Consider the following 22,130-nt stretch of genomic DNA (forward strand, 5'->3'; position numbering starts at 1 on the left):
TTGGGGGGTGAGCAGTCGGACACCGTTGGGGGGTGAGCAGTCGGACACCGTTGGGGGGGTGAGCAGTCGGACACCGTTTTGGGGGTGAGCAGTCGGACACCGTTAGGAGGGGTGAGCAGTCGGACACCGTTGGGGGGGTGAGCAGTCGGACACCGTTGGGGGGTGAGCACTCGGACACCGTTGGGGGGTGAGCAGTCGGACACCGTTGGGGGGTGAGCAGTCGGACACCGTTGGGGGAGTGAGCACTCGGACACCGTTGAGGGGTGAGCACTCGGACACCGTTGGGGGAGTGAGCACTCGGACACCGTTGGGGGGTGAGCAGTCGGACACCGTCGGGGGGTGAGCACTCGGACACCGTTGGGGGGTGAGCACTCGGACACCGTTGGGGGAGTGAGCACTCGGACACCGTTGGGGGGTGAGCAGTCGGACACCGTCGGGGGGTGAGCACTCGGACACCGTTGGGGGGTGAGCACTCGGACACCGTTGGGGGGGTGAGCAGTCGGACACCGTCGGGGGGTGAGCACTCGGACACCGTTGGGGGGTGAGCACTCGGACACCGTTGGGGGGTGAGCAGTCGGACACCGTCGGGGGGTGAGCACTCGGACACCGTTGGGGGGTGAGCACTCGGACACCGTTGGGGGGTGAGCAGTCGGACACCGTTGGGGGGTTGAGCAGTCGGAGATCCCGGGATGGTGGGGGTCTCGGACATCGGTGGGGTCTCTGGCATCGCGGGGGTTCTCGGACAATGCAGGTAGGGAGGTCGGCTGATTGCGGGCGGTCCAATAAGCTTGATGGGCCTGGAGGAAACAAGCTCCTCCTGGCCCACAAGCAGTGCAATACAGGCATTTACCTCATGATCCAGCCCTTCTTGCCTCCTTTTCACTGGCAAAATTCACCAGCCCCAGAAACCCGCGCTGGAAGTGTTAAATTTAAAGGTTTCTGAAATTCAATTATAAACGACCTAATTAACATCTCATAAGGACATTACTTGGTCCGAGAAATCCGCTCGCCTGAACTAATTAAGGTCCCGACTGCGGTGAGTAGTTTACTGGCACCCATCCAAATGCATCTCTGTTAAACCAGAAAGTGGATGCGTTGGAGCCGGGTTTCAGTCATGCTCGAAAAATCAAATATTTTAACTATCCACCGCCCTCAACCCACCCATTCTTGGGGGTTAAAATTCCCCCCCAACTATAGCACTCCAACATAAATATAATATAAAAAGATATATTATATGCAGCATATATATGAAGCTCCACTTTGTGTGTTTCATTTATTTAGGAAATTAATTCTTTATCGACAACATATTCTCACCTGCTGAAAATCAGGTTGTATGCACAGTGAAAATGATATTTCATTAGGACATAAAAACATAACAAAATTCTAGGATGTAAGATAACTCTCCCATTTCTAATGGCTTCTACAAAATGTAATGTTTAAATCCTGTCAGGACAATTACACAGAAATGGGAAGTAACAATCTGCTTCATGCTAAATGGCACCATTTGCCGGATGCTGCAAGTGCCATTTGGTTAAGACCTTCAGTTGACAATCCTTCTTTAGTTTCTTCTGCTTTGTCCAGGGTCAGTCAGTCTGGTTAAATTTCAGGTGAATTTCCAGGTCAAACCATAATAAAGCTGAACCCATCAAGACTCTCTTTTTATAGCCACATGGTATGGATTCATAGATGGTCAATTGATTTGCTTATTGCATCCTTGACCATTGTGAAGTACAGATCTTTCTTAAAACTGACTTAAACAACAGTTACATTTTTGGGTGAATGATTTCTGTTCGGGTTTCAGAATAAAAAGGGAAAGTGCACTTGACTGATTCATTCCTTTCAAAGTTACAGAATTGTTCAAGATCATATGCAAAGTTTAAAATTGGGTTGTCACTTTCTAAATAAAAATTATTTGAAGGACAATAATTGTCTGAAGTTTTTTAGTTTAAGATTTTAAGATTTAGCTAAAAAATGGTGTTGAGTTTTTCAGCATCTAATTATGTGGAAACTTTTTATCAGTGGGACTGATGGAATATATTTTATGCTGTATTAATATTATAATTTTGGCATCAGTGACCTTCCGTATTGGGCAGGGAATCAAAGGCCAAAGTTGTGGCTTAAGGAGCTAAATGCTCATCAATATGCTAGTAGTGAGAGCACCTGGGAGAGGTGCTGTTTGTATCGGTAATCGTGCATTAGCTACAGTGTAAACGTATGCCTAATACGGGATTGGTTTCAGCACTCTCCTGTCCTGCAAAGAATTTGTAAAAACAGAAAACATTGGTCTTCACCACCCCAAGAACGGTGTGAGTGGACAGTACAAATGTACTGCATTGAAACTGGTATTCTGCAACACAGGCACTGACAGTATAAATGCAGCATTAGTCCATACTGTGCTTCACCCTGCTTGAGGCCTCAAACTTGTTTTTGAGTAACTGCAGGCTTCAAATTCCAGCTCTTTCTTACTTCATACACACCTGGCCTCCTAGACAGAGCACTTTATCTCGCTGACAATTTGCCATGTTTAGACAGATCTTGGGCATGCTTTTGGTGCTAGAGAGAGATGAGGCTGATATTTTTTTAAAATTTGAAGTTAAATGTTTTTAAGTGCCACCGGTATCCAAGAGGTTAGTAACCACCCAGGAAAATGAAATCAAATCTGTCCGCATCTACCCGTTGACCCCCATGGCCCCAGCCTGCTGTACAATTCATGCTTCCCTGATAATGCTGACACCTCAACACCCATATATTCTTAGTCCTTGGGACTTTTGTTCCAGTTGCCTTCATTTGCCCCTCAGCAATAGATCCCTTTGCAGGGTGACTATTGCTGCACTTATATTGCAGCCCAGGTGAGCTAACTTTGCAACCCCTCTGCCCCCCGCCCCCCACCCATGCATTGCAAAGGGATAGCTCTACAGAAAGAATATTTATGTGTGCATGGTGATGTCATGATGTGTCATAGCACCAATGGCGAAACATGTTACTTCTGCCCAAACAACACGTTCACTGGCACCAGAAAGATTGGTGGCAGTCAGGAAAGCCCTGTAAAAAATGGGCTGTTTGGGCCGCCAGTCTTAAATAAATCTGAAGTTTATCTTGATGTTGCTGTTGGCTGTGTGGGATCTACTCTATCGCAGTCAGTGGCTGAAACCCAATAAAAAAGCAGCTGATGTCTGATAACTGTAATGATTTGACTAACTATGATGTATCAAACCTCAGTGATCTGGAGGCGCATGAGTTTTCTGAAAAGCAGCATTATGTGTTATCTGTAAGGGACTACTTCCATGTTTTTGCCTCTTCCTATTGTCTCATTGGCTCTGATGGATTTCCTGCAGTTTATATTGAATTCAACCACCAAACTGCTTAATATTATTCTGTTATTAATGGTTTCTGCACTGAATACTGCCAGAAAGGATGAACAGAATAGTGTATTACAGTTATTACACGATAATGGAAGTCTGCTAATTATGGGCTCTCATTTGGTATTGAAACATTTGCAATAAAACTTGAATGTATAGGATTCAAAAATTAGGGATAATTTAGGGATTCATATTTATCTTCAATTACCATGGAATAGTGGAAACTTTCACACATTAGATAAGACTGAGGTGCAATGGAAATATGTAACACTTAGAATAAAATTATAGCAGCAGTCCAGGATTAACTTACATCCTTCCGTTTTCTTTTTACAAAAACTTGGGGTGGTGGTGGAGGTGGGTTTCGGACATCAGGGGGTCCGGACGATCGCAGGGGTCCGATCGCAGCAGGTAAGTGTGTTGGGTCTGGAGGAAACACTCCTGCTCCTCCTGGTCCACAAGCAGTGCAATAAAGGCACTTACCCGATGAACCAGCCCTTCTACATAGTAACAAAACTGCATGCGCGCAATAATGCAAGGTCTAGGTTCTGGTCCATGGACTTCTCCCATCACTATCATAACATATGGATCTTTTTACCTGGCGAGTTTCATGATCCCAGGGAAAGCCGTCCTGGAGATGTTAAATTAAAGCTTAGTTACATTCAATTAAAAAAATGCTACTTAACGTCTCTTAAGGACGTTAAGTGCCCCGCTAAATACCCATCCGCCGGAACTAACTGGGGACACGACAACTGCGATTCGGCTCCACGCATGCAACCAAACGCGGCCATGTTAAACCTGGAAGTGGCCACGTTGGAGCTGGGTTGCGTTCATGACCGCAAAAACTAGTATTTTCATCTCCTGCCCAACTCCAACCCACCCGTTCTTGGGAATTAAAATTTCTCCCCTGTTGTCTGAAACTGTAAGACACCAAGCATTAGAGTCAACAATTTGGAAACAGCAACTGCAACATAGTGAAGTTCAATGTAAGGCCCGAAAAGGATAATGAAATGTCAAAGATAAGGGTGTTGGACTGGAAAAAGGGCAAAGTTCAGCGAAATAAGGGATCTGGCCCAAATTAACTAGACAGAAAAGCCAGAAAACAGGATGTCGGATCTGTATAAAAATCATAAGATGTAACAACAGGTCCCAAGAGATCAGAATCACAGAGCTCTGCAGCTGAAGATGAAAGTGAGTTGGCCTTCTGGCCAGCAGGTTCTTGCTCCTCTCCCTCCACCACCTGCTCCTGCTCGTGTTCACTCATGTCTGAGGATCATTAAAGTCAGTTTTTATTGCTGATTTAAAAAACAGGTTTTCAGGTGTTTATCAGGTTCTATTTTTAGTGTCAAAAACCAGAATAAAATCAGTGGGGAAGAAATCCAACTCCCAAAAATTTGGGCGAATTCAAAGAAGATCAGTATTTATTTGGAACATCACCAAAATTCAAGAAAAAAAATTAAGGATAAAAAGCACAAAATTTCAAGCAAGATAATTATACCTCAGTATACTTCAGCTACACTGTTGACCTCCGATTTGTCAATATTGCCTAATCCAGACACACCAGCCCTGATTTTAAAGTGGGGGCGGGAATGGTGCGTGCGAGCCCCAAAGCGGGCAATGTACCCGGAAAGTCCAGTGATGTGGAGGCCCTGCCGATCTTAATGGCAGGGCCTTATTAATATAAAAGCTCCTGGAGTCCCGCCCCACACCCAGCCAAATTCACATCCTGGCTGGCGGGAATTTAGCGGCAGGAGGCTGTAACCGGGAACCTGAGGGAACGTTCCCCGGTAATCAATGGGAGCAGAGGCTGGAGGCGATCTTGAGGGGGAAGGGCAGGGCTGGGAAGGCCAAAAACTCCTTGTGGGGTCTGGGGGGAGTGACAGAAGTAAATTTTTAAAACTTAATTTAGTCTCTTCTGGCCAGTCACCGCGTCCCACCCTGGTTCTGCTACCAGGCTCCAGACAGTGTGGGATCTCCCGACTTTAAGTTAAGATCACATCGAGGCGCTGATGACATCATTGGGCGACGACTTTTGAATGACAAATAGGCCCCCACCTACCTGTAGCGGGAGCCTCTGCTGACTTGAAAGTCGACGAAGATAAGATGGCGCTGGGCAGGAATGGAGTGGCCTCAGGCCGGTAAGTTGATTCGGCCTAATCTTAACCCCCACCACACACCATTCGCACTGTGCGAGGCGGGGTTTAAAATCCCGGCCTCTGTTTCTGATTATTTGCAGCTGTTTGATCTGTAATATGATCCATACCACAACTTCCAAGTGATACACACAAAGCTGATCTCTGGCATTTCCTGTTGAAAATCGGGTCCAGAGATAGGTACACACTGAATGTTTGACATCAGCACAGCAATTATAGTTTGCAAAATTTGTTCTGGTATCACAGATGCGATATGCATCTTTGGACCCGATTTTAGTTAAGAAACAAATATGAAGTTTTGGTGGTGGTCTTCAAATTCAAGATGAAACAGGTTTTTACCAGTCCACAACTCAAAACAGATCTGGTAATTTATGGTGAAAATAGATTAAAGAAAACAGTTTTAACGATTCTTACTCATGCGGTATGCTTCACCCGGTGAGCCCAGTTCATGCTGCCTATCTAGGTTGCCCGGCGTGGCAACAGAGTACCAGAATATTTTTTTTTTATTTGTTCATGGGATGTGGGCATTGCTAGCGAGGCCAGCATTTATTACCCATCCCTAATTGCCCTTGAGAAGGTGGTGGTGAGCCGCCTTCTTGAACCGCTGCAGTCCGTGTGGTGAAGGTTCTCCCACAGTGCTGTTCGGAAGGGAGTTCCAGGATTTTTCCAGGATCCAGTGACGATGAAGGAACGGCGATATATTTCCAAGTCGGGATGGTGTGTGACTTGGAGGGGAACGTGCAGGTGGTGTTGTTCCCATGTGCCTGCTGCCCTTGTCTTTCTAAGTGGGAGAGGTTGCGGGTTTGGGAGGTGCTGTCGAAGAAGCCTTGGCAAGTTGCTGCAGTGCATCCTGTGGATGGTTCACAGCCATGGTGCGCCGGTGGTGAAGGGAGTGAATGTTTAGGGTGGTGGATGGGGTGCCAATCAAGCGGGCTGCTTTGTCCTGAACGGTGTCAAGCTTCTTGAGGGTTGTTGGAGCTGTACTCATCCAGGCAATTGGAGAGTATTCCATCACAATCCTGACTTGTGTCTTGTAGATGGTGGAAAGGATTTGGGGAGTCAGAAGGCGAGTCACTCGCCGCAGAATACTCAGCCTCTGACCTGCTCTTGTAGCTACAGTATTCATATGGCTGGTCCAGTTAAGTTTCTGGTCAATGGTGACCCCCAGGATGTTGATGGTGGGGGATTCGGCAATGGTAATGCCGTTGAATGTCAAGGGGAGGTGGTTTGACTCTCTCTCTGGAGATGGTCATTGCCTGGCACTTGACTGGCGCGAATGTTACTTGCCGCTTGTCAGCCCAAGCCTGGATGTTGTCCAGGTCTTGCTGCATGCGGGCACGGACTGCTTCATTATCTGAGGGGTTGCGAATGGAACCTGTGCACATGTACCTGTGCTGGTGGTGCTATGGTTGGAGTGGGTGGCACAGAATACTGTGAGATGCCATGCAGGCCTGCAACTTCTTCCTCAGACGCACCTATAAAAACAGAAGAGACATATGTTATGATAGTGGTGGGAGAGGTCCATGGACCAGAACTTAGACTGTGCATTACTGCGCGCATGTAGTTTTGTTACAATGTATGCGTGAATGAATGAGTGTGTGAGTAAAGGGAGGAGGACTAAGAGGAAATGGATGTTATTGCCCATGACCTTCTTGAAGCCCTCCAGCCTCCATGTTCCACACCCTCTACATCATCTAGTATAACCAAGTCTAGTGTAGTCTACCCATAATGTAGGAAAGGTCTGAACTAAATGAATGCTCAAGTTCAGCTCTAACCTCTTCTGTCATGAGAACCTCACCCTGCAAACAGAGGAGTAGTTAGATACTGGAAGAGATAATAGATTAGTGAGAACTAAACGGCTGTCATGCAGGTCAGTGGCATGTTAAACCAGCTTTGTGGTGTCACCTTTCCAAATGGTTATATGACAACAATTGCAGTTCTAAATGACAGTGGTAAAGTGTGTCCTGCTGCAGTCTTCACATGAGGAGAATTAATCAAGGCTTTTAAAATTATGAAAGGTTTTGATAGGTGAATATGGAAAAACTATTTCCTCTGATTGGGGAGTAAGTGACATGGGATCATAAATTTAAAATTGTCACAGAGTGAGGAGAGGTTAGGAGAAATTTCCTTATGTAGAGAATTGGAGCATGGAATGATTTGCCATGGAAAGTAGTTGAGGCAGAAACCATTACATTTTTTAAGGGAAGGGCAGATAAATATTTGAAGCAGAAAAAGAAATAGGGCTATGGGGAGAACTGGGCAATGGGATTAATTTTGGAATGTGCTACCAATGTAAAGCCATAGACACAATAGGCCACATGGACTCCTTCTGTGCTGTTAACGTCTATGGTTCTAAATGGCAGTAGGCATGACCTCAGAAAGCGATAAGTCAACAGTGACTTCAGCTCCAGGGACCCCATGCTTTAATGCAGGTGTACCGTGGTTAGTTGCAGATACACATATTGGGTGTTCTATATCCTCCATGGGTCTGCAGCTGACTATGCAACCTTCTTCCAGCTACTCTTCAACCCAGGTGCATTCAGGCTTTAATTGCCTTTTCTTCCCTCAATTTTTTCTGTCATTCCATCACTCTTTATGCACATCTACTTTGTTGATAATTGACCAAATAGCCTGGCTCACAAATGAACCTGGAGGGGTAGACCTGTCACTGAGGATTGAGGTTCTTCCCACTCAGCTCCAGATTACCCTGCAACCCAAAGACCTAGCGGGCAGGCAGCATGAAGCCTACCAGTGCTCTGTGTTTAGGCTGATTAAACGTCAGCAGTATCCCTGTGCACAACTGAGGGTCCCTAAATTGTTTGGATTTATGTAAGTGGGTTATGTTCCTAAGGGGAGAGAGTACACTCTGTGTCAGGCAAACAGAAACTCTAGTTATGTGGATTTCTCAGTAGCTTGTTATGAAGACTCTTAAGCGTGTTGTTGGGGTTCCACCCAATTGACCCAAAAAGAAGTCCCTTGTCAATCTCAAGAGAGGTGGGACCAATTGCAGGAGAGCAGAGCAAAGCCATGTGACAGCACAGAGAGCTGGGGCAAGCTTCAGAAGAGTGAGAAACACCCAAGGGCAAGCTGGTTGGATGCCCTTGCTGTAGCACCTGCAGAATAAGATTGGCTCACATGGTGTATACCTGCCAATGCCCATGACTCTGCAATAACAGAGAAGAGGAATCATAACAGATCCAATTCACTTTGGAATGCAGAATTAGCACATGGAACCATTCTTAACTCCTTACCTTCTGTCATAACACACACATGATCGCTTCCCATGGGAAATAAGCACGGAGACAACCATTTTTTTATCTTGCAACCTCACTGCTTTTGTGATATTAAAAGGATTGTAGTTTATTTCCAATGTAAGATATCTTGGATCAGCTGGTATTCTTTGTCAAATTGCCCTGTTTCTAAACCAATGGCATTTAAAACAACAATGTGCATTTATATAGCGCCTTTAAAGTAGTTAAATGTCTCAAGGTGCTTCACAGCAGTGAGTATCAAACAAAATTTGACACCGAGCCACATAAAGAGATATTAGGACAGGTGACCAAAAGCTTGGTCAAAGAGGCAGGTTTTAAGGAGCTTCTTAAAGGAGGAGAGAGCAGTAGGGAGGTGGAGAGGTTTAGGGAGGGAATTCCAGAGCTTGGGGCCTAGGCAGCTGAAGGCACGGCCAACAATGGTGGGGCAATGAAAATCGGGGATGCACAAGAGGCCAGAATTGGAACAGCTCAGAGATCTTGGAGGGTTGTAGGGCTGGAGGAGGTTATAGAGATAGGGAGGGGCGAGACCATGGAGAAGGTTACAGAGATAGGGAGGGGAGAGACCAGGGAGGGAAAACAAGGATGAGAATTTTAAAATCGAGGCATTGCCGGACCGGGAGGCAATATAAGACAGCAAGCACAGGGGTAATGGGTGAACAGGACTTGGTGCGAATTAGGATATGGGCAGCAGAGTTTTGGATGAACTCAAATTCACAGAGGGTGCAAGGCGAGAGGCCGGCCAGGACAGCATTGCAATAATGAAGCAGTCCAAGCCCGCATGCAGCATGACCTGGACAACATCCAGGCTTGGGCTCATAAGTGGCAAGTAACATTTGCGCCAGACAAATCCCAGGCAATGACCATCTCCAACAAGAGAGGGTCTAACCACCTCCCCTTGATATTCAACGGCATTACCATTGCCGAATCCCCCACCATCAACATCCTGGGGGTCACCATTGACCGGAAACTTACCTGGATCAGCCATATAAATACTGTGGCTACAAGAGCAGGTCAGAGGCTGGGTATTCTGTGGCGAGTGACTCACCTCCTGACTCCCCAAAGCCTTTCCACCATCTACAAGGCACAAGTCAGGAGTGTGATGGAATACTCTCCACTTGCCTGGATGAGTGCAGCTCCAACAACACTCAAGAAGCTCGACACCATCCAGGACAAAGCAGCCCGCTTGATTGGCACCCCATCCACCACCCTAAACATTCACTCCCTTCACCACCGGTGCACTGTGGCTGCAGTGTGTACCATCCACAGGATGCACTGCAGCAACTCGCCAAGGCTTCTTTGACAGCACCTCCCAAACCCACGACCTCTACCACCTAAAAGGACAAGAGCAGCAGGCACATGGGAACAACACCACCTGCACGTTTCCCTCCAAGTCACACTCCATCCCGACTTGGAAATATATCACCGTTACTTCATCGTCGCTGGGTCAAAATCCTGGAACTCCCTTCCTAACAGCACTGTGGGAGAACCTTCACCACAAGGACTGCAGCGGTTCAAGAAGGCGGCTCACCACCACCTTCTCGAGGGCAATTAGGGATGGGCAATAAATGCCGGCCTCGCCAGCGATGCCTACATCCCATGAACGAATAAAAAAAAAAGTTGAGTCTAGAGGTAACAAAGGCATGGATGAAGATTTCAGCAGCAGATGAGCTGAGGCAGGGACGGAGACGGGCAATGTAACAGAGGTGGAAGTAGGTGGTTTTGGTGATGGATAGAAAATCAGCTCAATTTACTCCTGAATCTGCAGCTCACTAGCTGCATTCATCACTATGCTGCTCAGAGGTGAGTTATTCCTTCAATTGCTCTGGAGCCCAGTCTCTAATCCTTTGACCCAATCTTGAAGATACCAACCAGCAAACTCCTATCCCTAGGGCTGCAGTTTAAAAATGCTTCATAAAATCATGGAAACTCCAGTCATGTATATGGGAGCTCAATTACCTTTATTTTGTTATAGTTTTCTCTTTCCTTCACCTGTTTCTCACTCCACCTGCTCCTTTGCATTTCCCTTTTTGTCTTCCCCTTTCTTACTCTCTCTTTGTTTGTGAGCATTTTGGACCTGTGAGGGCAGGTGTGGTATAGGTGGCAGCATCAGTGGATACTGCATCCAGAGCTTGGTGGGGAGGGCTGATGGAGATATGGCCCATAATGGCAGGTGTTGTCTGAAAGATTCCTGGTTGGTGATTTTTTGTGCAGAAGAGGGAAGGGATCTCAGTCTGTTGGAGGTGGGCACGAGGACTCACCCAGCCTTGATGATACTTCCAGCACAATACCACATATAAGTGAGTTGACCACCTTTAATTTAAAAGTTCTAACCTATGAGAAGCCCCCTTTTTCAACATCGCTGCTCTTCGTCTCCAGTTGGGCCTCAGGAATCACAATATTGTGTCAAAATTACAGCCAGAGGGCTTTTCTGAAGGTGAATGTTCTTCATTAATAACCCTCATTAATTCAGATATGGCTATGTTCTGGGAGTGGCAAGGAGATAATTAGATCAAGGTTGGAGCTATACAGTTAACTGGATGAAATTGCGAGGTAAACTACATTGGGCCTGTGGGCCATGGATTGGATACCAAAACACCCGGCAGATAATTTTAATCCCCAAGAACCAGTGGGTTAGGGTGGGTGGGCAGTAAAAATAGTTGAATTTTAGAGCAGGACCGCCTCGCAGTGCCAACATGCCCACTTGGCACGTTTGGATGCGCACTTGCAACAAAGACCCATAAGTCCTGTCCCCACTTAAAGCCAGTGGGTTGATACTTAAAGGGACAATGTACGGACGTGCTGGGTTCCTGGATCCGAGCCAAAATCATGCCCCTGGTCTTTCAAGTAGCATGTTTTATTTCTGGTACTATAACCTAATAAACAGGTTTTCTCCATTTCCAGCATTCCTTTATCATAGCCACTGGTTCCATGCATTCTATATTACCTGGGAGGATCGGTAAATGGGTCCGCCATGCTGCCTTTCCACCCACCAATGCTAATGTCACTCGCCGTGCTTATGGACATGAACACTGATGATACCCAGCTCTACTTCTCCATCATCTGGCTCGACCCTCCCAATTGCCTCTGTTCTGTCAGAATGCTCATATGAATGCAGTTCTGGATGAGCTATAGCTTCCCCCAGCTCAATATTGGGAAGACCGAAGATATTGTCTTCAACCCCCATCACAAACTGCACTCCCTTGCCACTAAACCCTCTCCCTTCCTGGCTACTGTCTCTGGCTGACCTGGAACTTTTGCAACCTTCTGAATCAGAAAGACCACTTACTTCTGTCTCCCCAACATAACCTGCATTTCCCATATCTCAGCCCCTTCACCACTTCCATACTCGATTACACCAATGTTCCTCTTGCTGGACTCCCATTCTCCACTCTCCATAAACTCCAACTTGTCTAAAATTCTGCTACAAGTATCATGCCCTGCATTGATACTTGCTTTTCACCCCAGTCTCCCTAAATTGCCTCTCTATACTCCTCTCCTATAAAAATATTCTCACAACCCCAACTCTGACATCCAAATCTCTCCCTCCCTGGTTCAGTGTCTGTTCTCCTTATGCTTAACTGTTAAGCGTCTTGAGGCACTTTTAATGTTAACTGTGCTATATAAATGCAATTTTTTGTTGCGGTTGTTGACCTTGTTTCCCAGAGCCTAACTAGACATCAAAACTCTCTCACTAAAGTAGTTTGGTTCATTCCAAATGCATCTACTAAGATCTGCTCACACTGAATTCCCTATAGTGCCACAAATCATCCAAATGAACTCTTCTAAGTAATTATTGAGAACCAAATACTACAGTAGTTAAAACTGCATCTGTGTTCCAGGTGTTTGATTTCCAATTATTTTGTTAATGGACATGTTAAATACGAAGTGCCTGCTCAGTCAATATTTTGGCTTTTAAGAGAAATTAAGTGCTTTTACTGCATACTTTGTACGTAAGGAATGATTGTTTTTGGGTGAATTCTCTACATTTCTTTTGCAAATTGTTAACATCAAGCAGCTGCTGAGCTGTTAACACTTTCCGACTGTTCAGACTGTATTGAGACTGCAAACGATCTGTCTGGCAGGACTGCAGCTTGTGGTGTGCCAAGCACATTTCAATACCTACAGACTTTTTATCCTTCAAGTTTCACTGTCATTTATCATATTTGAGGCAAACATGTTCCGTAAGCAGTAGGGAGTTTCAGAGTTTTCCAGATCGCTGTAATGGCAGCTCTGAACATGAGAAAGGAGAAACTTTCTCCTCTCCTGTTCGTCATAATGCTTAAATGAGAGATATTGCTGATAACTCCACTTATATTTTTATGTGGCTTACCCCTATGCAAGAAACACGGAGAATAACTTTTCTCCTTGCCTGCTTCTTTCTCTGTTGCCTGTCTGTCTTTGTTGCTAGGTCTGCTGCTGGACAAGATAATAATGGAATTTGCTGTGCCATAATCTGGCACGTAAGCCTTGTTTGAATCAATTGTGCTATCCTCACTCACTGGTCTGAACGCCTCACAAGTAATCACTCTTCTCCCCTCTGTTGGTTCGTCAAATAAAAATAACAATTTGTCTATGCATGTACAACTTGTTTATGTGTGGTATTGATTTTACATTTCCCTCACTGGTACAGAATCAATTAAGCAGGACAGTAGGTAGGTGAAAAGCACTGCACAGTAGGGCAAGCCAGCAATGGGAGGGTGAAAATGACAAGAGCATGAGCAGCTATCTCTTTGTAGCCTCTGTTCATAGGACTGCATCACAGTAAAAAAAAGGATAACTCCACGAACTGGAAAGCACAACATTTGAATAATAAACCTGTTTTAAAATAATTGAGTTATTAGATGAACCAGTGGACTACAGAATGAAGTATGTAAATGGGTGGGTGGTCGCCTGATCCCTCAGGTGGGAGGCCCAGTCCACTTCGAAGCCAGTGAACGGCAAGTCTCGAACGGGTGACTCGCCGGTGCAATTATCGGGTAGCCCAGAGGCTAACTCTGCCAGCAGGAAGGTAGGTTCGGGTAGGGGATGCATTCGAGGTGGGGTAGGGGGGATCCTGGGCGGCAGTGGCCTACATTATTCTTGTGGTGCCCAGAGAGAACACCTCCGGAACCCACAAAAATAATTTTAGCATTTACCTTTTAGGGCCTCTTCTGCTGTACCGCCAGGTTTTACTGCCGAAGCATCCACAGCACACACTCCGCCCAGTAGGCCATTAAAATTGCATCAGAATCCTACGTATGTCATAGGTCGCCGATTTGCAATTGATTCAGGCGGACACCTCGGCCGCCCAGCGGAAGGCCCTGGGAAAAATGGCGGCAGAGCGGGAACGGGGCAGTAAGTCCACCACCTCCATTTGTACTTTGTTACCGCTGGTGGAGGGAGTTAAAATCTCCCCGAAAATGTCATATTGGTCCATTGAGGATATCCTTCTGATATTTATGGTTGAGACAAATTTTTAACACATTACACTGGTAACTATTTGACTGTTGCAAACATTATATGGGGGTGCTTGCTGTGGTCATTAGGTACAAAGTGGAAAAATGTTCTATTGCTTACTTCAGTGAAAAAGAAAAATGCAATTAATAAGATTATAGCATAAAACTGCACTTAATGATGTGGATAATTCCAAAGTTGTTATTATTTTAGCCAACAGTTCAGCACATGATCAGCACTGAGTACATCAGTTTATCTCATTTTCATGAAGTGACCACATCAGCGCTCTGTGCAGTACAAGTACAATTACTGGTGCTCTGCAGAGCATGCAACCATGACCCTGACTGGAGACCCAGATACTTAAAATTAGAAGCCCGTTTTAAAAATGTATTACCTAGCACTAAGCCATTGATATCCTGCAACCACTCTTATTCCTTCCCACTTCAATGTCCATCACCAAACATGGCTCTCCAGGATCACCACTGACCAAGCTGCCTGAATTCTGAAGGACAGAACTACCAGACTGGGCCTGCATCGGCTGGTGAAGGAACCAACACAAGTTGACCTTGTCCTCACCAACCTACCTGCCGCAGACACATTTGTCCATGATAGCACTGGCAGGAATGACCACCACAGTGTGCCTGTGAAGACAAATTCTCAGCTTCACAGTGAGGACACCTTCCCTTGTCTAGTGTGACACTACCACCATGTTAAGTGGGATAGACTAAGGGCAAATCTAGCAGCTCACAACTGGACATCCATGTCAGCAACAGCAGAATTGTCTACCACGACAATCTATAACTCACGGTCTGATGCATTCCTCATTCTTCCATCAACATCAATCCAGGAAACCAACACGGGTTCAATGTGAAATGTAGACGGGCATGCCAGGAGTAGCACCAAGCATACCTTAGAATGAGGCACCATCCTGGTGCAGCTACAATAGAAGACTATGTGTATGCTAAATGCCAAAAGCAGCGGCTAATAGGCAGAGCTAAGCGGCTCCACAATCAACAGATCAGAGCAAAGCTCGTTAATCCGACACATCCAGTCGAGAATGGTGGTGGATAATGAGGCAACTAATGGGAGGAGGAGGCACTATGAACAACCCGTTCCTCAACAATGGCGGAGCACAGCACATGAGTGTAAGAGATAAAGCTGAAGTGCTTGAAAACGTCTTCAGCCAAAAGTACCCAGTACACAGTCCCACGGCCTCCTCCCAGATGCCAGTCCACAGCTAATTCAGGGCACTCCACATGACTTTAAGTAGCTGAGTGCACAGGACACAACAAAAGTTAGAAGCCCTGACAAAATTCCAGGCAAGCTATGGCACTGATATTTACCTGACAACGTGAAAAATTGCCCAGGTATATCCTATACACAAAAAATTTAACCCAATCAATTACTGTCCAACTGGCCTCCTCCAAATCATCAGCAAAGTGACGGAGTCATCAACAGTGCCAGAAAGCAATACCTACTCACCAAGAACCTGCTCACCAATGCTCAGTTCCAGTTCCGCCTGAAGCACTTGGCTCCAGGCCTTGTCACAGCCTCGATCCAGACAATAATGCAGGAGCTGAATGCCAGAGAAGAATGAGAATAGTTGCTTATTCAATTGAGTATGATACTAAGGAGTTCTAGCAAAACAGAATAGATTGCTATCTATGGTGATTGAGATAGGGCAGAGGACAATGGAGGGAATAGTGTACTGAGCCACAGTATTGTGTGCATGTAGGCAGGACTCTTTGTTCATTGAATGGGTCAGGCACTTAGCTGAAGGTCTCATCAATTAGAGCCTTCTGTAAGACTCTTCCTGGTTGCAACTGGGGTTCATCAGGTATTTCTTCAGGTTCATTCTCTGCGTGCTCCTCTGCCACTGGTTGTGGTTTGGTTTCCTCCTACAATCGCACCATGGTAACTCCTTTCTGCGTGGCAAAGTTATGCAATATTCAACATACTGCTATGATCTTTGAGACCTTGACGGGTCTGCACTGTAACCCACCCACTCCAATCTCTCCATGTTCCTGAACCTCTGTTGCAAAAACTAAGTTCCACTATGATCCTGGTGGGCACATGTGCTGAATTATATCACTGTTTACCTCTTGTTCATAGTTGTCTCAAGGAAGTCATGAGCCAGTGCTGAAGAGTATCCTGAATCACCAAGGAGCCATCTGTCAGTCTCCCCCACTTCAAGTAACAGCAGCACAATGGATTCATAATTTTGTGCATATGGTTATTGACTATTTAACCATAAATAGAATGGTACTGTTTTTTTTATTCATGAAGACCATGGGACTGGTAGTAATGGCCCAGATGGCCACATACGTGCCATCTATTATGCTCTGCACTTTGTGGAAATCTGCCACACAGAAAAATGCAGTGCTTTTTTGTGCTGTTAGTGGCTTCCCATGGGGAAACTGATGAAAGAGTTTGTCCTGGTAAACAAGGTATCTGTCACCTGCTGTATACATCAGCACACTGTACATTAACTGATATGGCAGATATCCCCTCAGGTGGGTTAGAGTTGCATAAAAGTTTGAGACTGTGGGCACCTTCATAACCGCCACCGGAATCATCCCTTATCTTAAGATCTGGCTTAGGGAGTTGGCAGAGCTCTATAGTTGCTGGAACTGGAATTGCTGCTCCCAGAAAGTCAGAAATAGAAAATACTGAGTTCAAAAAATACCAAAAATGCAAAAACTTGGACAAAGCCAAACCGCCAGCAAATACAATAAAAAATGCCAACAAAAAAAATCAAATATAAGTGCTGCAGCAAAACAATCTTCTGCAGCTAATAATGGCACTCACTTTTAACTGTACAATCCCCAAAATAGTTGAACGTGTTTTAATGCAGCATCCTTTTTAAATGACCGTTCAACAACTTCAGTGCATTCTCGGTAAAAAAAAAGCTGGGAAATGACACCAACGGGTACTTAAATTGTGAAGGTTTAGAGACCATTACAATGAAATATGCAATGGGTCTTACTGCATGAAACAGGCCTGGGGAAGAAAATACTGCTGTCTGCACATTAGATGAGAAACAGACCAAAAGCCAAGTCGTCCCTATTCTTGGAATCCCACTCACCCAATTTGTGCCAGTGCCACTAGTGCACCTGACTAGAAATGTACCCCATTGTTTTTTCTTCAATGTGAAGATAGCAGCGCAATGAGAAATATAGGCCAAGTGTGTTTACTTAAATCCAGGTCTGTACTGATAAAAGGTTTAAATGGTGCTCAGGTACATATGTTCTCCAGAAAAGATTACAGATGCATCAACACAAGTCAGAACTGGGCGCATGCCAAGAAGTAGCACACAAAAATATCTCCCCAGCAGTTTCAGAAGCCTAGTTGGACTCCTTTGTTGCAAAACATTTAATGGAGGTGGACTTGAGAGAATCAGCCCCCTCCATACACTACAGCTTTGGGAATGAAGAGATAAACATATTTCTCCCCCAGTTGTCTTTGCACCAAACTCCCTTCTTTTTCGGAAAAACTCTGAGGGCCGAAATCCTATTTTGAGGCACCATTTTTTTCAGTGTAAAATCGGGGCATCTCTTTTTTCTTGGGCAGCAAATTGAAGTGAAGGCAGTATCTGATGGTTTTTATGTCCCAAAAATTGTTCTCATCCCCTCCAAGGTTTCAAACGCGATTTGGCCCTTTCCTGCAATTTACCTGCTAAGGAGTCACCAGCCAGCTCCTTTAATGTATGGTAATGAGGGTCAGTGGTGCTGTAGCCCTGAATTTCCTGGTTTTACACTCACAATACACTCTGGGTAAGATAGAATGAGAGACAGAAGGTGCAGCTGCTGCCAGAATCAGCTGAGACAGGCGGCGGTGAAGAGCTTCGAAGTCTGAAGATTCACTAGCAATTACCGTTGCTAGAAACAACTTTTGGAGTGATTTTTTTTGGCATTCTGCCTATACAGCCTTGGTCTTGCTTTGGGCAGTGTGAGACCACTGGGAGACTCTGACCCACCCCAATCCTTCTCAGGCACAGGTATAGCATACTTCTTAACACTCTTGAAAAGTGGCACAGTGAGCCGTGACACATCCAGTCAAGTTGCCTGACAGTGAAGTGAGTGACCCAATCACTAGGCACCGGACACGACAAAAGCAAACCAAGCCCAGTCGACCCTGCAAAGTCCTCCAAACGAACATCTGGGGACTTGTGGCAAAATTGGGAGAGCTGTCCCACAGACAAGTCAAGCAACAGCCTGACATAGCCATACTCACAGAATCATACCTTTCAGCCAACGTCCCAGACTCTTCCATCACCATCCCTGAGTATGTCCTGTCCCACCGGCAGGACAGACCCACCAGAGGTGGCGGTACAGTGATATACAGTCAGGAGGGAGTGGCCCTGGAAGTCCTCAATATTGACTCCAGACCCCAAGAAATCTCATGGCATCAGGTCAAACATGGGCAAGGAAACCTCCTGCTGATTACCACCTACCGCCCTCCCTCAGTTGATTAATCAGTCCTCCTCCATGTTGAGCACCACTTGGAGGAAGCACTGAGGGTAGCAAGTGCACAGAATGTACTCTGGGTGGGGGACTTCAATGTCCATCACCAAGAGTGGCTCGGTAGCACCACTACTGACTGAGCTGGCTGAGTCCTGAAGGACATAGCTGCCAGACAGGGCCTGTGGCAGGTGGTGAGCGAACCAACATGAGGGAAAAACCTACTTGACCTCGTCCTCACCAATCTACCTGCATCTGTCCATGACAGTATTGGTAGGAGTCACCAACGCACAGTCCTCGTGGAGGTGAAGTCCTGTCTTCGCACTGAGGACACCATCCAACGTGTTGTGTGGCAGTATCACCATGCTAAATGGGATAGATTCAGAATAGATCTATCAGCTTAAAACTGGGCATCCATGAGGTGCTGTGGGCCATCAGTAGCAGCAGAATTGTATTCCAGCACAATCTGTAACCTCATGGCCTGGCATATTCCTCACTCTACCATTACCAACAAGCCAGGGGATCAACCCTGGTTCAATGAGGAGTGTAGAAGAGCATGCCAGGAGCAGCACCAGGTGTACCTAAAAATGAGGTGCCATACTGGTGAAGCTACAACTCAGGACTACATGCATGCTAAACAGCACACGCAACACGCTATAGACAGAGCTAAGTGATTCCACAACCAAAGAACAGATCAAAGCTCTGCAGTCCTGCCACATCTAGTTGTGAATGGTGGTGGACAATTAAACAACTAACGGGAGGAGGAGGCTCTGGAAACATCCCCATCCTTAATGATGGCGGAGTCCAGCACGTGAGTGCAAAAGACAATGCAAAAGCGTTTGCAACTATCTTCAGCCATAAGTGCCGAGTGGATGATCCATCTCGGCCTCCTCCCGATATCCCCACCATCACAGAAGCCAGTCTTCTGCCAATTCGATTCACTCCACGTGATATCAAGAAACGGCTGTGTGCACTGGATACAGCAAAGGCTATGGGCCCCGACAACATCCCGGCTGTAGTGTTAAAGACTTGTGCTCCAGAACTAGCCGCACCTCTAGCCAAACTGTTCCAGTACAGGTACAACACTGGCATCTACCCGACAATGTGGAAAATTGCCCAGGTACGTCCTGTCCACAAAAAGCAGGACAAATCCAATCCGGCCAATTACTGCCCCATCAGTCTACTCTCAATCATCAGCAAAGTGATGGAAGGTGTCGTCGACAGTGCTATCAAGCGGCACTTACTCACCAATAACCTGCTCACCGATGCTCAGTTTGGGTTCCACCAGGACCACTCGGCTCCAGACCTCATTACAGCCTTCGTCCAAACATGGACAAAAGAGCTGAATTCCAGAGGTGAGGTGAGAGTGACTGCCCTTGACATCAAGGCAGCATTTGATCGAGTGTGGCACCAAGGAGCCCTAGTAAAATTGAAGTCAATAGGAATCAGGTGGAAAACTTCCAGTGGCTGGAGTCATACCTAGCACAAAGGAAGATAGTGGTGGCTGTTGGAGGCCAATCATCTCAGCGCCAGGACATTGCTGCAGGAGTTCCTCAGGGCAGTGTTCTAGGCCCAACCATCTTCAGCTGCTTCATCAATGACCTTCCCTCCATCATAAGGTCAGAAATGGGGATGTTCACTAATGATTGCACAGTGGTCAGTTCCATTCGCAACCCCTCAGATAATGAAGCAGTCCGAGCCCCCATGCAGCAAGACCTGGACAACATCCACGCTTGGGCTGATAAGTGGCAAGTAACATTCGCACCAGACAAGTGCCAGGCAATGACCATCTCCAACAAGAGAGGGTCTAACCACCTCCCCTTGACATTCAACGGCATTACCATTGCCGAATCCCCCACCATCAACATCCTGGGGGTCACCATTGACCAGAAACTAAACTGGACCAGCCACATAAATACTGCGGCTACAAGAGCAGGTCAAAGGCTGGGTATTCTGCGGCGAGTGACTCACCTCCTGACTCCCCAAAGCCTTTCCACCATTTACAAGGCACAAGTCAGGAGTGTGATGGAATACTCTCCACTTGCCTGGATGAGTGCAACTCCAACAACACTCAAGAAGCTCGACACCATCCAGGACAAAGCAGCCCGCTTGATTGGCACCCCATCCACCACCCTAAACATTCACTCCCTTCACCACCGGCGCATCGTGGCTGTAGTGTGTACCATCCACAGGATGCACTGCAGCAACTCGCCAAGGCTTCTTCGACAGCACCTCCCAAACCTGCAACCTCTACCACCTAGAAGGACAAGAGCAGCAGGCACATGGGAAAAACACCACCTGCACGTTCCCCTTCAAGTCACACACCATTCCAACTTGGAAATATATCGCCGTTCCTTCATCGTCGCTGGGCCAAAATCCTGGATCTCCCTTCCTAACAGCACAGTGGGAGAACCTTCACCACACGGACTGCAGCGGTTCAAGAAGGCGGCTCACCACCACCTTCTCAAGGGCAATTAGGGATGGGCAATAAACGCTGGCCTTGCCAGCGATGCCCACATCCCATGAATGAATTTTTTAAAATTCACTCTGCTACTTACCTGCTGCTTCAATCTTCAGCCTGTTAAAGCCTGTTCTGATTTCCAAGTACTCTAACACATTACTTCCGTTTTGCACAAGATTTCCACCAATACGCCTCCAATTGACATGCAAATGAGCTGACTCACAAAATTCTGGTGCAAACAACAACAAGTAGTCACAAATACAGTGCAACTCACCTGGTGGAATTTCGGGGCTCAACTGTTTTATTTTTAAAGTGTAAAGATGCTGTTATGACATCAGTCATCAAGATGAGATAATCACACATCTATTAAAATAAAAAGGAAAATTAGTACCATGGAATTTCTCCTTGTCAGTGGATAGAAAAAGGCATTTATATAGTGCCTTTCACAACCTAAGGATGTCCCAGAGGCACTTTACAGCCAATGAAGTACTTTTTTGAGGAAACTTTGCAGCCAATTTGTGCACAGCAAGGTCCCACAAACAGCAATGTGATAATGACCAGATCATCTGTTTTAGTGATATTGGCCGAGGGATAAACATTCAGAGTGTTAATTGACACCACTGTGTCAGCCAATGGGTTGGAGGTGGGGCGGGACTTATGCAGGACTCACAGCAAACAATCTATTTTACAGCAAACAAAGTCTATTTAAACAGTGCACTACAGCAAACACTCTACAGCGTCCATTTAAAAAGTCTGTTTAAAAACTGCCCGTTGACCTTCAGACCCCCTTCCAAACTCTCCCTCCCTCCCTCCCTCTCGCTGTGGTGCTCCGAGCCTCACTTAATCTGTCTGTATCCCTTTGTAGACTCTTTGTGTCCTCCTCACAGCTTACTTTCCCACTTAGCTTTGTATCGTCAGCAAACTTGGATACATTACACTCGGTCCCTTCATCTAAGTCATCAATATAGATTGTAAATAACTAAGGCCCAAGCACT

General features: G+C 46.1%; 1 long non-coding RNA gene across 2 annotated transcripts in view; it reads right to left on the bottom strand.

The window, feature by feature from the left end:
• Nucleotides 1-5,327: 5,327 nt before the first annotated feature.
• LOC137323310 (uncharacterized) overlaps nt 5,328-22,130 on the bottom strand; it is a 29,482-nt gene continuing 12,679 nt past the window's right edge. For both annotated transcript variants that reach the window (XR_010963343.1, XR_010963342.1), the window contains exons 2-3: nt 21,410-21,498; nt 5,328-6,984 (exon numbers count right to left, since the gene is read on the bottom strand). This is a non-coding gene — a long non-coding RNA (uncharacterized lncRNA). The remainder of the gene's footprint in view (nt 6,985-21,409; nt 21,499-22,130) is intronic.

This window comes from Heptranchias perlo, chromosome 7 (assembly GCF_035084215.1).
Source record: "Heptranchias perlo isolate sHepPer1 chromosome 7, sHepPer1.hap1, whole genome shotgun sequence".
Taxonomy (NCBI): Eukaryota; Metazoa; Chordata; class Chondrichthyes; order Hexanchiformes; family Hexanchidae; genus Heptranchias; species Heptranchias perlo.